Source organism: Primulina huaijiensis, chromosome 5, assembly GCF_012295235.1.
Source record: "Primulina huaijiensis isolate GDHJ02 chromosome 5, ASM1229523v2, whole genome shotgun sequence".
In the NCBI taxonomy this organism is placed as follows: Eukaryota; Viridiplantae; Streptophyta; class Magnoliopsida; order Lamiales; family Gesneriaceae; genus Primulina; species Primulina huaijiensis.
Window position 1 is genome coordinate 13297408 of NC_133310.1, and position 11342 is coordinate 13308749.

At 36.6% G+C, this 11342-nt stretch overlaps 1 pseudogene; it reads right to left on the minus strand.

The window, feature by feature from the left end:
• Positions 1-342: 342 nt before the first annotated feature.
• LOC140976656 (lysine-specific demethylase ELF6-like) lies at positions 343-10060 on the minus strand (annotated as a pseudogene).
• Positions 10061-11342: the final 1282 nt, after the last annotated feature.

Below are 11342 nucleotides of genomic sequence, written 5' to 3' on the forward strand. Positions count from 1 at the left end.
TTGGACCCGTGACTGATTCATGGTCAAATCGGCCGATCCGATTTTGAAAACATTGCCCCACCCAATGTATTAGTCTGTTCGATACGCGTACCCTAGTTTAATGGTTGGAGTTGTGGATTAGTGCCAACTGCAATCGGATGGTCTCTCCATTAGCTAACATACCATTTTTTTTAAAATTATTATCATTTGACAAAAATATTTATGAGAATATATAATTAAAATTCATATTATAGATATATTTTGGTTATTTTCTGAAATTAAATAAAAGTTATAGGAGAATATTAAGGAAAATTTTTGAAGGGTCAAAGTTTAAGAAATCGAAAGGGAATTTTCAAGAATTGCTATTTGGTAAAAATACCAATTGTTGAGATCCCAACTTTTTGCAATTTCACGTTAAGTGAAGAAGACAGGAGTTATTATCCCTACAATCAAAATATTAGCAACAAAAGTAAAATGCCTACTTACACAAGGTTCCATCCGTTCCTAAACTAAGCTATTATTCGAGCACAAACCAATAATTCTTGAGCTCCTTTTGTTCAAAGCTTCATCGCTGATTTCGATTTGAGGTTCTCAGCTGGTTGTGCTAACATAATGCCCTGTTTTTCGCCTGTGTCGACTAAAATCTGAAACGAATCTGAAAGTAAGGCCACATCCCTTAACTCTGCAGACATATGGCCGTTCCCCAGTATGCACCCGTAAATGTTCTGTTCTTGCCCAAGCCCATTTGAATGACATCGTACAACCATTCCATGTACATTTAAGAGGCCGGTCATCATCATGAACACGTTGGTGTTGCCTTGCATATTTGTGGGAGTTGAACTTTTTCCAGCATCCTCCGACTGGGCACCGGTTTCTTTTGTGCAGGAGGAGCTCTGCCTTCGTCCGGAAACTCATAGGGCAGCCATCTAAGTCGCATTTGTGACGTCCCTTATGGATTTCATTCTTATCCTTGCGGAAAACTGAATCATTAGATGTCTTTCTCAACATCTTTACGGTGACTGTTACATCAACACGTTTCTTATTGTCCTTGTAATTTGCATCTTTTCTGGCCCTAGACCTCAAACCATCACAGGGGCTTTTAATAAAGCCTCCAACGAGGGATCGATCTTCTGTTTGCAGGTCAATCTCTCTTTTCCGTTTGTTTCCAGTTTTAGCGTTCGATCTGGAATGAACCATGTTGGAGTTTGAATCATCCGACTCTCTTTTCTCCTGAAATGATCCGTTGTTGCCACTATCACTACAAGATTCTACAGTGTCATGTGTCTTACATGGGGCCTGAAGTTCTTCAGCCAAACCCGAAATTGATTCATTTACAAGTTCATTAAATCTAGAAACACCTTTGTTTCGATTATCTCCATCTGCCTGAATGTCATGTGGTTCTCCGGAACAAGAGAGTTTCAACATTACACTGTCTACGACAAGGTGATCGGCAAAGGCTTCCTCCTCCTTTCCATCCCAATTCAGGGGAAGGTCTTCTTTCGAAGACTTGGCGAAGTAGGCACGTCCAGAGGATTTTTTTATCAAATCATTTCCGACAGATTGAACAAGATCGTTTTCTGCAATCTGAAAATCATTTTTGCTTGCTACAACAAATTCATCGACTGTTTGTTTGTCTGTCAAAGTTTCATTGTCAATAGCCCGACAAATCCCATGTTCAGCTTTTGGTGAATCATCAGGATTATCAAGATTCAACACCTTATTTTCCTCTATGCTCCCACCAGATCCCGTGACTTCATGCGCCTGGGGATCATGGCATGATTTTCAAATTTGTCTTTTACTCTCTGTTCATACACAGTAGCTTGTGACTCAGCGATTGCAATCACTTGTAGAGATGTAACAGGTGAATTTGCAGGGTCAGATGGATAATTCTCAACAAAGCCTCCTGTTGGCAAAAGCATGCAATGGTCATGATTAGTTTCTGATTTGCTCTTTGCAGCAGAAGCACAGGGCCCAGATGAACCGTCTCCACCATTTTCAATTCTGACAGTAGTATTTATGGTCATGCTTTTAGCTGTCGTATCTAGATCTATGTGGTTAGTATCCGAAATATCTTGCAAGATGATGTTATTTGTGTCTGCCAGCCCTCCTATTCCTCCACAACTGCCATTTTTATATTTTCGCCTTGAATACTGAATGATTCTATCAACGTTCAAGACCACTTGTTGCTCCAACTTTGTTTTCACATCCTCCACGGCCTTAATGCAAATACATTGTTTCCTCGGCAACGTATGTTTTGCTTGGCTCCTCGAGCGAACCTTTCTGGATGGCCAATTGAGGCAGGGTTTAATTGACATAGGAGTTACAACACAGGACAATCCTCCCAAAGTCAATAATCGCTGAACTTTTTTCGAAGCAGAATTCTTTTTGACCTTTACACAGTTTCGTAAATTGATGTTCAACTGGAAGGTCCAGTCTCCTGCACATTCAACTTGTTCCTCACAGTCAATTGCGGCACCAATCAAGTTCAAATCTTCCTGAGATGCAGTGTCTAGAGTAATCTCACTGCAATGGAAAGGAACTGCGATTTCCTCAGCAATGATGGCAGCATGGGCTTTTATTCTCGAAGTCCAAAGGAAAAAGCAATCGGTATACAGCTTTATGCTTATATCAATTAAGAGCATGCTATAACTCCATTTCATTTTATTGCTTTAAAGAGGCATATGCTTCTCATGCATTTTATTGGCATGTTTAATTTTTGGTATTTCTGGCATAGAAGAAACATAACACCTCGTAAGAGATTCATGCCTAACAGCCAAATATTTTCAATTTTTGAAATGTTAACTGACTTCATCGTACTTTTATTCTCTACAATTCTGATGCACAAATCGATAAGCTTGTAATTACCAGAATGACAGATCACAAGAACATTTGCTCCACCTTTCGAGCACAGCAATTCTTCGATTTCCACTGCATGCTCTAGGCAGAATATTCGTGGCTTTAAAATTGTATTCGAAATGTTCCAACCCCTCGTAATTTGAACAGTTGAAGCAGCTTCACTCTCCAAAGGTGAAGAACGTTCCGGGACCAGATATTGTTCCATGGATGAACGTATGAATTGGCTTGATTCAGCCATTGATACAGCTTCATTCACATGGTTTACATTAATATGATTTGATTTAGCCTTGTCCGTAGTATCTACAAAAGGGAAGATGCCAGCACATTCAACATAACAAAGGTGAAGTAGGCCTCTTATAGTTGAGAGTTGGAGAGGGGCTAGATTCTAACGAGGACAAATTAGGCAGCAAACCTAACAATTAGCAGCCTACTTTTATCACCATAATAAAGAGAGCAAAGGAAAAAATTGTCCCGCCAATCAGTAGGGACTGAAAAAAAGTCAATTTATAATTTATTTAGAAAGTTAAGTAGTACTCTTAACACACCACAAAATAAAGGGTTGGGGTATACATCCAGCATAAGCACATTCAAATGTTTTCATTTATCGTGCCAGTTTGTAATAGAAAAGCCACTTTTAACACTTAGTTGATTTAAAAGATGCCACAGTGACAAATTGATGAGGAGAAATTGAGGAGAATTAACACAGCAGATTTCGGCCTAGTACCTTCAGTACACTCCTTGTCCATTCGATTATGGTCAGCAAGGAAAGTAGATTCCAAAGATTTGAGGACCTCCACACCTGGAGTAACAAGCATACCTTCAAGCAAAAGATTTTTAGATGCTTCCTCGGATGGCTGTACAACAGCCATGAATGGAAAACCTAGAATGCCACAAGCTACACAGGGTAAAGCTCCAGAATCGATTTGAAAATCATATGCCAGGTCCTCATCATTAAGATCGAAACCAACTGCATTGATACACTTGCTCAACTGGCTAATGTAATCAAGATTATCTTCATTCTCAGGAAAAGTTTTTTCTGTCGATGCAGATGTTCGATAGCTTGCATCCCTGCACAACCGAGATTCTTTACTTGAATATGCCAATAATTCAGCATCCCATAATACTGCGTGGTAAGAGGAATTTCTCTGAAGGAGGAGAGTTAGTAGATTGTTTTCATCCAAGATATCTGCAACAAATGCTTTCTTTACTAACAATTCCCTTTCTTCTCTATGACGATCCCTCAGACGTGAGCTCCGTGCACCTGGCAGTAAGGATCTTGGTATTCTGTGATTCAATTATTAACAACATTGTCAAACTTATGAAATTCCATTCAACTTAGCATCTTGAACCTTGAATTAAAAAGTTATCATGTTAAACTAAAAAGGACGTGTACACATGCACATTTGAACAAACAATAGATCCTGTTTATATGAATATTCCTTCTTTCCTTAGGAAAATATTTTTCACCGTATACACCCCAATCTGAATGCCAAGTCTCAAACAAACAAGTTGGCTAAGGCTAACATGGTTTGACATGGAATTAAAAATAACCTAAATGATGAGTTGTTGATATCTTTGTCCATGTGCCCAAAGAGCAACCAATATTGATATTCTCTCCTGAGCTATATGAAATCACTCATAGACTTTTCACAAAATATGTTACTCGAACTGAAACATTCACATGCCCAACCTCATGTCCATTCAAGAAAGCTACCGAAAACAAGATTCTTTGGCTGTTTCAAGCCCAGGACAATACAAAACTAAAAATATTATTATTTCAGTAATTCTTTACTAAATGAACACAACTTCGTAAAAGTACCAAAAAAGATTATTGTTCCATCCTCCTTTTAAAGAAAACTTCAATTCATTCACACAGATAAATTCAGAGAGTAATCACGAGCAGAAAACTTGGGCATTGGAGTCACCACATGAAAGGAAACTGAATTAATCTTTTCCATATCTTAAAACAGAATTGCGGGTAATACTGCACCACTCATTCTTCTGAAATCATGTCCCATTCACTTTGGCATGCAATTTTATCATTCATGGAAATCAACATACAAGGTCACAACAAGAAACCACCATTGACATTTGAAAGAATAACTCAAAATTTGGACCTTGTATGATTTACGAAAAGGAACTTATGACATCACGAGCAGATTGGTCATTTTGGCAACAGAATCCAATCTGAGTCCATGAAAATCAGGAGTAAGCAAACTACATGTTACATTTAGGCTACTCTCCAACGTAATCTCTACAGCTGGAAATAAAAAAATCTTTGGTCAACACTATACAGTAGTAAGAGAAACAGAGTTAGTAAGTTAACCTTGAAATAAAAGACATGGTTAATAAGTAAAGCAATTGCTGATGAGAAAGCATGGGAAGGTAATTCATGGCAGCTCTCCGAACAGCAGCTTCCTTAGCTACTGTAAGCCACTTTGGTGTGCCAAAGTTAGCTGCTTCTCCACAATTGAAACCTGAAATTTTTAAACAGAAGTGCAAGCTGTAAAGATAAAGCAGAATGCTTCAAAAAAACATGCAAATCTGTAACAGAAAATAAGCACAAGTTATTATAGGTATCAAGATTTTAGTAAAGGAAAAGGACAAGGTTGATATTGAGCTATGATAATGAGCAATCAAGTTGCAATTGAAAAAACCCACAAGCAGTTGCTCATATAAATAAGTGCATCCATTAAATGTTACAATGTATAGAATACAAAAATATCAAAAAACTAATCAGTAAATTCATACGAGATAGACTTCAGTCAAATAATCACACAAAGTAGCAAGCAATTACCATGGCTGTATCCAATGTGGTAAGCCCTTGGGAAAGTCACAACAAATTCACCAGGGTTCTGTACCAACCTATATATTATAATTTTAAGATTAGCAGAAAATAATTCAATTGAATCACTGCTATTGTATCAGCCTCCATCACATAAAACTGACAACCATGCAAGACATCCTCTAATTTGTCTAAGGGGAGAAGAATATAAAATGAAATAATAATATAAAACCAAACAAAAACTAAATCCATCCACCTGCAACAAGGTATGCCTGATGCAACAATAGCTTGTCTTCTCGCCCAATAGAGATAGGGCAGCTGTAAAATACAAATTAGTTGCATCTGAGTGAATCAATCTAATTCATAGTTTCAGAAAATGAATGAAACAATCTAATTCTGAGTTTCCATTGGTAATGCAATTATTAGCTTCGCACTTATGAAAATGGATTTGAAATACTCTTCCTATGAAGAACTGATACTCAAGAGCAAAGCTGGCTACGAAGATGAAGCAAATTTTATACCTAGAGAGATAAGGCTGCTTCTACGGTTCAAACAAGACATGTACGGCTCAAGGACACTTCTTCAAATCTAAAAAAATAGGGTACTTACTATATGATGAAAGCATTTTCATGTTTAAAATGGACTAATGTTTTCAAGTCCAACATTGGACATTGAACTCTTTATACAAAGAACAGTTGAAAACGCAAGAAACGGGTGAAGATTAAGCAAGCATCCTATCACTAAAATATTATGCATGGAATCTATACAAGGATTATATTGTCGACCAGTAAACCAAATTCCTAATTTGACAAAACCTTGACAATATTAATTACTGAAATTTTCATTCTCTTACTACAACAAATCATTGTTAATCAATGTAAATACACAAATGAGCAAATGAAAGGTCATGTCTGACAAATTTTTCAACATTTGTTACAATCTATTACTATTTAATATATATATTTAAACTATTTTATTAAGTTTGAGACACTTAGAATAACTAACTTTGGTGTCATGGTCTGTTTTAATAATTATATATATTAATAAAATGTTAAAATTTTAAAGTAAGTTATATGTAGTTCAGCGAATAGAGTCATTGTTTGTTGGGGTTTAGATTATAGGTTAAATTCTTATTGAGGTCATTTTTTTATTCTTTTATTTTTCAATTTATTTTTTAATTTATATATCAAAATTACAGTGTAGTCCCTCACTATTTCTTATAATTATATTTTGATCCTCATTTAAATATAAATCAAATGAATTATAAAAAATATTTGCACTAATATTTAATAAAGCAAGATGGAGGTATAGTAACTGCCTTTGGTATACATGTGTAAAATTCCAAAATTAACTCCAACTCAAAAAAGAAAAATTTAGATGAAATGTGAAATTTATTAACTCTATTTTTCCTCAAATTACTTTTCCACAACTTTTACTGGGATGTTGGTGCTTTAAAATATGAAAATAACTCCCACCTTCATGTTTATTTAACTTCTTGGGGGTAACTTTTTCTTTAAAAAATAATTAACAAATTTTAACATATATATAACGCCCCAGATTCGACGACTGTCCTCACTGTACCAAGACGAGTCTTTCCAGCGTGCTTATATCCTCACTCACACGCACCCTAGGAAACTTCCCAGGAGGTCACCCATCCCAGAATTGCCCCAAGTCAAACACGCTTAACTTTAGAGTTCTTATGTGATAAGATACCGAAAAGAAGATGCACATTCGTGGTATGAGTAGTACATATCAAATCTTTTAAGTCCTCTTCAACTGTACAGTCCATTACATTGAACAGTCTCGGAATCCCTCTCCTTCCGGTGTAAGATCGGTTCATTCGTGTTCCCTCCGCCTAGAAGCCTGCCAGGAGCCGCTCATTGTCCATGCAACCTCATGGCACAGGCGATCACCCCTCGCCCTCTTCAGCCCCAGGCCTCACATGCCCACCAGCTTCCGCTTGGTTCGTCCCCGAACCCACACCGTACTAGGAGAAGTCGGCTCTGATACCAACTATAACGCCCCAGATTCGACGACTGTCCTCACTGTACCAAGACGAGTCTTTCCAGCGTGCTTATATCCTCACTCACACGCACCCTAGGAAACTTCCCAGGAGGTCACCCATCCCAGAATTGCCCCAAGTCAAACACGCTTAACTTTAGAGTTCTTATGTGATAAGATACCGAAAAGAAGATGCACATTCGTGGTATGAGTAGTACATATCAAATCTTTTAAGCCCTCTTCAACTGTACAGTCCATTACATTGAACAGTCTCGGAATCCCTGTCCTTCCGGTGTAAGATCAGTTCATTCATGTTCCCTCCGCCTAGAAGCCTGCCAGGAGCCGCTCATTATCCGTGCAACCTCATGGCACCGGCGATCACCCCCCGTCATCTTCGGCCCCGGGCCTCACAATATAACTTCGTTAAACACACGCAATACACAAATATTAATTAATGACTACGGAACAGCTGTTAAAAAACAAAGAATAGCATTAAAATAAAAGAGAAGCACGATTTGAATCTCCCAGAAATGTCAGAACCACACACTTGTCAAAAACTAGGTTAGATGATTCAAAAAGTAAGAAAGGTAAGGGTTGATAATGCCTGACATTCTTCTAAAGAATCAAATTCTTCCTTTACTCAGTCATGTGACATGCCTTTTTTGTAATGAATGGATATCATAATAAAGTTATTTCAGAACTACAGAGATGCAATATTGGATCAGAATCAACGTCAAAGTAAGGATCATGCTCTTTGTCCAATATTAATCAAGTAGAAATCTATATGTTTAGAAGAAACAGAGAGAAGCGTTTCATGAATAAAAATAACAGAAAGTTAGCAGCATAAAAGGATCAAGAGAAAGAAATTAGGGTCGATGTAAATCATCTTGATGCTCAAAAGTTTAATCTTCAGGGAAAAGCAATTACTCACTCAATCGGTCTATATTTCCTCCATAGGCATGAAGCCGGATGACTTCTTCAAAATTAAAAGCATAATCTCCTGGCACAGCATACCAAGTCTTTGGAGAACCCATGTGGAGGAAATTCAAACTATGAAGGTCATGATCTTCGACATGCCAAGCAAACCAGCTGAACAACATTCCAACATAAACCATGGGAGAAGTAACACCAGGTATATCATCAGGCATAAAACGTGTCAACGATCCTGGAGACCGTGCTATTACTTGCAAATTCCAAGGACTGTTTGAAAGCTTCCAACCCGCTGTACCTTGGATCTCACTACTACTGTTAAAATCCTTATTCACAGAAAAGGCAGTGGTTTGGTGGAGTTGTACAGGTTGTAAAGAATTTGTCGTCTCCTTGCATAAATTAGGAGTGTTATTGCTACATGAATCTTTACCAGAACTGATATTTTTCGATATACCTAATTCATTATTATTGCAATCTGAGTTTCCTAAATTATTTCGGTCAAATGAATTCCTCTTCCTTCTCCGCCTCCTACCCCTGTGGAAATAACGCAACAACCCCTCTGGCTCAGCAAAGCCTGATCCAGGCACATCATTTGCATACTCAACATAAATGGGCTTCTCAGAAGCTGCTTTCAAAAACATTGCTTCTATAACTAAAGGATTCACCTCCTTTACACTACCCAACTGACTCTTAGAAAAATTCTTTGACTTTTCTTCAAATTTCTCTATTGTGTACAACTCTCCACTCTGCCAAACTTGCTTTTGATATCTTGGTAACTGATCTCCAACCAGCGCCTTCATCCTTTTCCCCTTCTCACATCCCAATTCTTGTTGCCTTCTAGTAAAAACAGCCCTACACTCTCCAACATTCACACCTCTCTCACAACTTTCATCCTCAGCAATATCCATTTTCGATAATGCAACAAGATTCACATTCGAACCCAACTCCGGACACTTGGAAAGTGACTTATTCAAGTTATGAAGTACATATTTCCTCGAAGGCTTAGGAAAAGGCGGAATTACTTTACATATACCAAAAGCACTGGCCTCTTTCTCTATTTTGGATATATAAGCAATCGGGTCAGCGAATTCAGTGTCAGTAGGCCGAAATTCAGGCGCCAATGGCAATCCTTCAAGCCATTTAGGTATTTCCACATTCTTCATTTACACAACCCTAAAATTCACATCGATACCATAACCATTACCAGAAGACACCGAACCTTTTCAATGTCAACTGCACATATATCAATCGCACGCTAATGAACTACCATATACAACAAAAGGGAAGATCTTTGCACATTTATTTATTCATAGAATTGAAACTACATTAATTCTTCTGCAAATGAAAAGAAGAAGAAGATTACCCAAATTCAGAAGCGCAAATTAAGAACAACAGAAAGACCAGTAGCTTCAATCCTATGGAGAAGAAGTGGAGTTCAAGAGGAGGGCAGGACTAGGTTACGATTTGCGAATGCGCAAGATAGACTAAAAGAATTTAATATTGTTACCTTGCGCCTGGGTGAACATTAGCATACGGTTAGGCCACTGTTGGCTGTTGCTGGCCCATTAGAAGATATTTAACGTTGGGCCCTGCGGGGATAAAGATATAAATTTTTCGGGTGTTCTCCATGCAGCTGTGGGTATTATGAGTATTATCTAGTTGTATTAATTCAATTGTACGAATTGAACTGTTTAAAACTAATTTTATTTTTATATTTATGATTGAATATTCGTTGTTCTGCTAAAAAATTATAGCTGACGGTAACTCTAAAATAGTTCAATCATCATGTTTCGATTGTTTTGTTTTGTAATTATTAATCTATAGCAATCTCACTTTCAGTAATTGCAAAACTCACAACTAATAGAAATCAAAAACGATTTTAACCTAAATTATAGTCGACAATAACAATATAATTCAAAATTTTCAAACCGTATAGCTGCATAAACATCACATTTAGTTCGATTTTTTAGCAAGTAGAATTATTGCTCTCCAACATGTTATATATGTATAAATAAATTTTGTAGTCAGTATTTTATGATATTAAGTAATTTTTATGTGTGAACTTTGGAATAGCTTTAAAGATGTTTTTTTAAAATAATAAGATGTTTCAATAATTGATTAATCGAAATAATTATTTAGACCATATATGAAATTTTTTTGCGTTATCTTTATATATTGTTGATGTTTTATAATACATTTTTTGATTAGAGATGATCTATTAGAGAGAGAACAATAGCTGGCCAAACACAAGTCCAAAAAAACGTAACAAAATAATTCCAATGAAAGTGGTGTGGAAGACCATAAAAACAAAGGTAGGCGATCGATAGCATAGCAATAGAAAAAATAAATTTTTGTGAAAAAGTAAAAATTTACGGTAAAAAGTAAAAATCTCAAACTCTCAAAATTATCACACTACACACTTTATAATATTTTTCTCTCAACTCAATTGTGATTTTCTTCACAAATGAGAGATCTATTTATAGAAAATCTTTACAAATAATCCAAAAATAAATTACATCATTACCTTCATCATCACACACAAATTTCAATATTCAACACCTAATTTTACCTAATTTTCAACATTCAAATATTCAACACTAAATATTAAAATATTAATTTTCAACACTCCCCCTTGTGATGATGATCATAATGATTGTCTTCATTACGTGTTTTTATACTGCCTCGTTAAAAACTTTACTAGGAAAAACTCATTGGGATAAAAACCATAGTAAGGGAAAAAGAGTGCAGTCACGTAAACTCCCCCTCATGTTGACACGAACAATTCTTCACA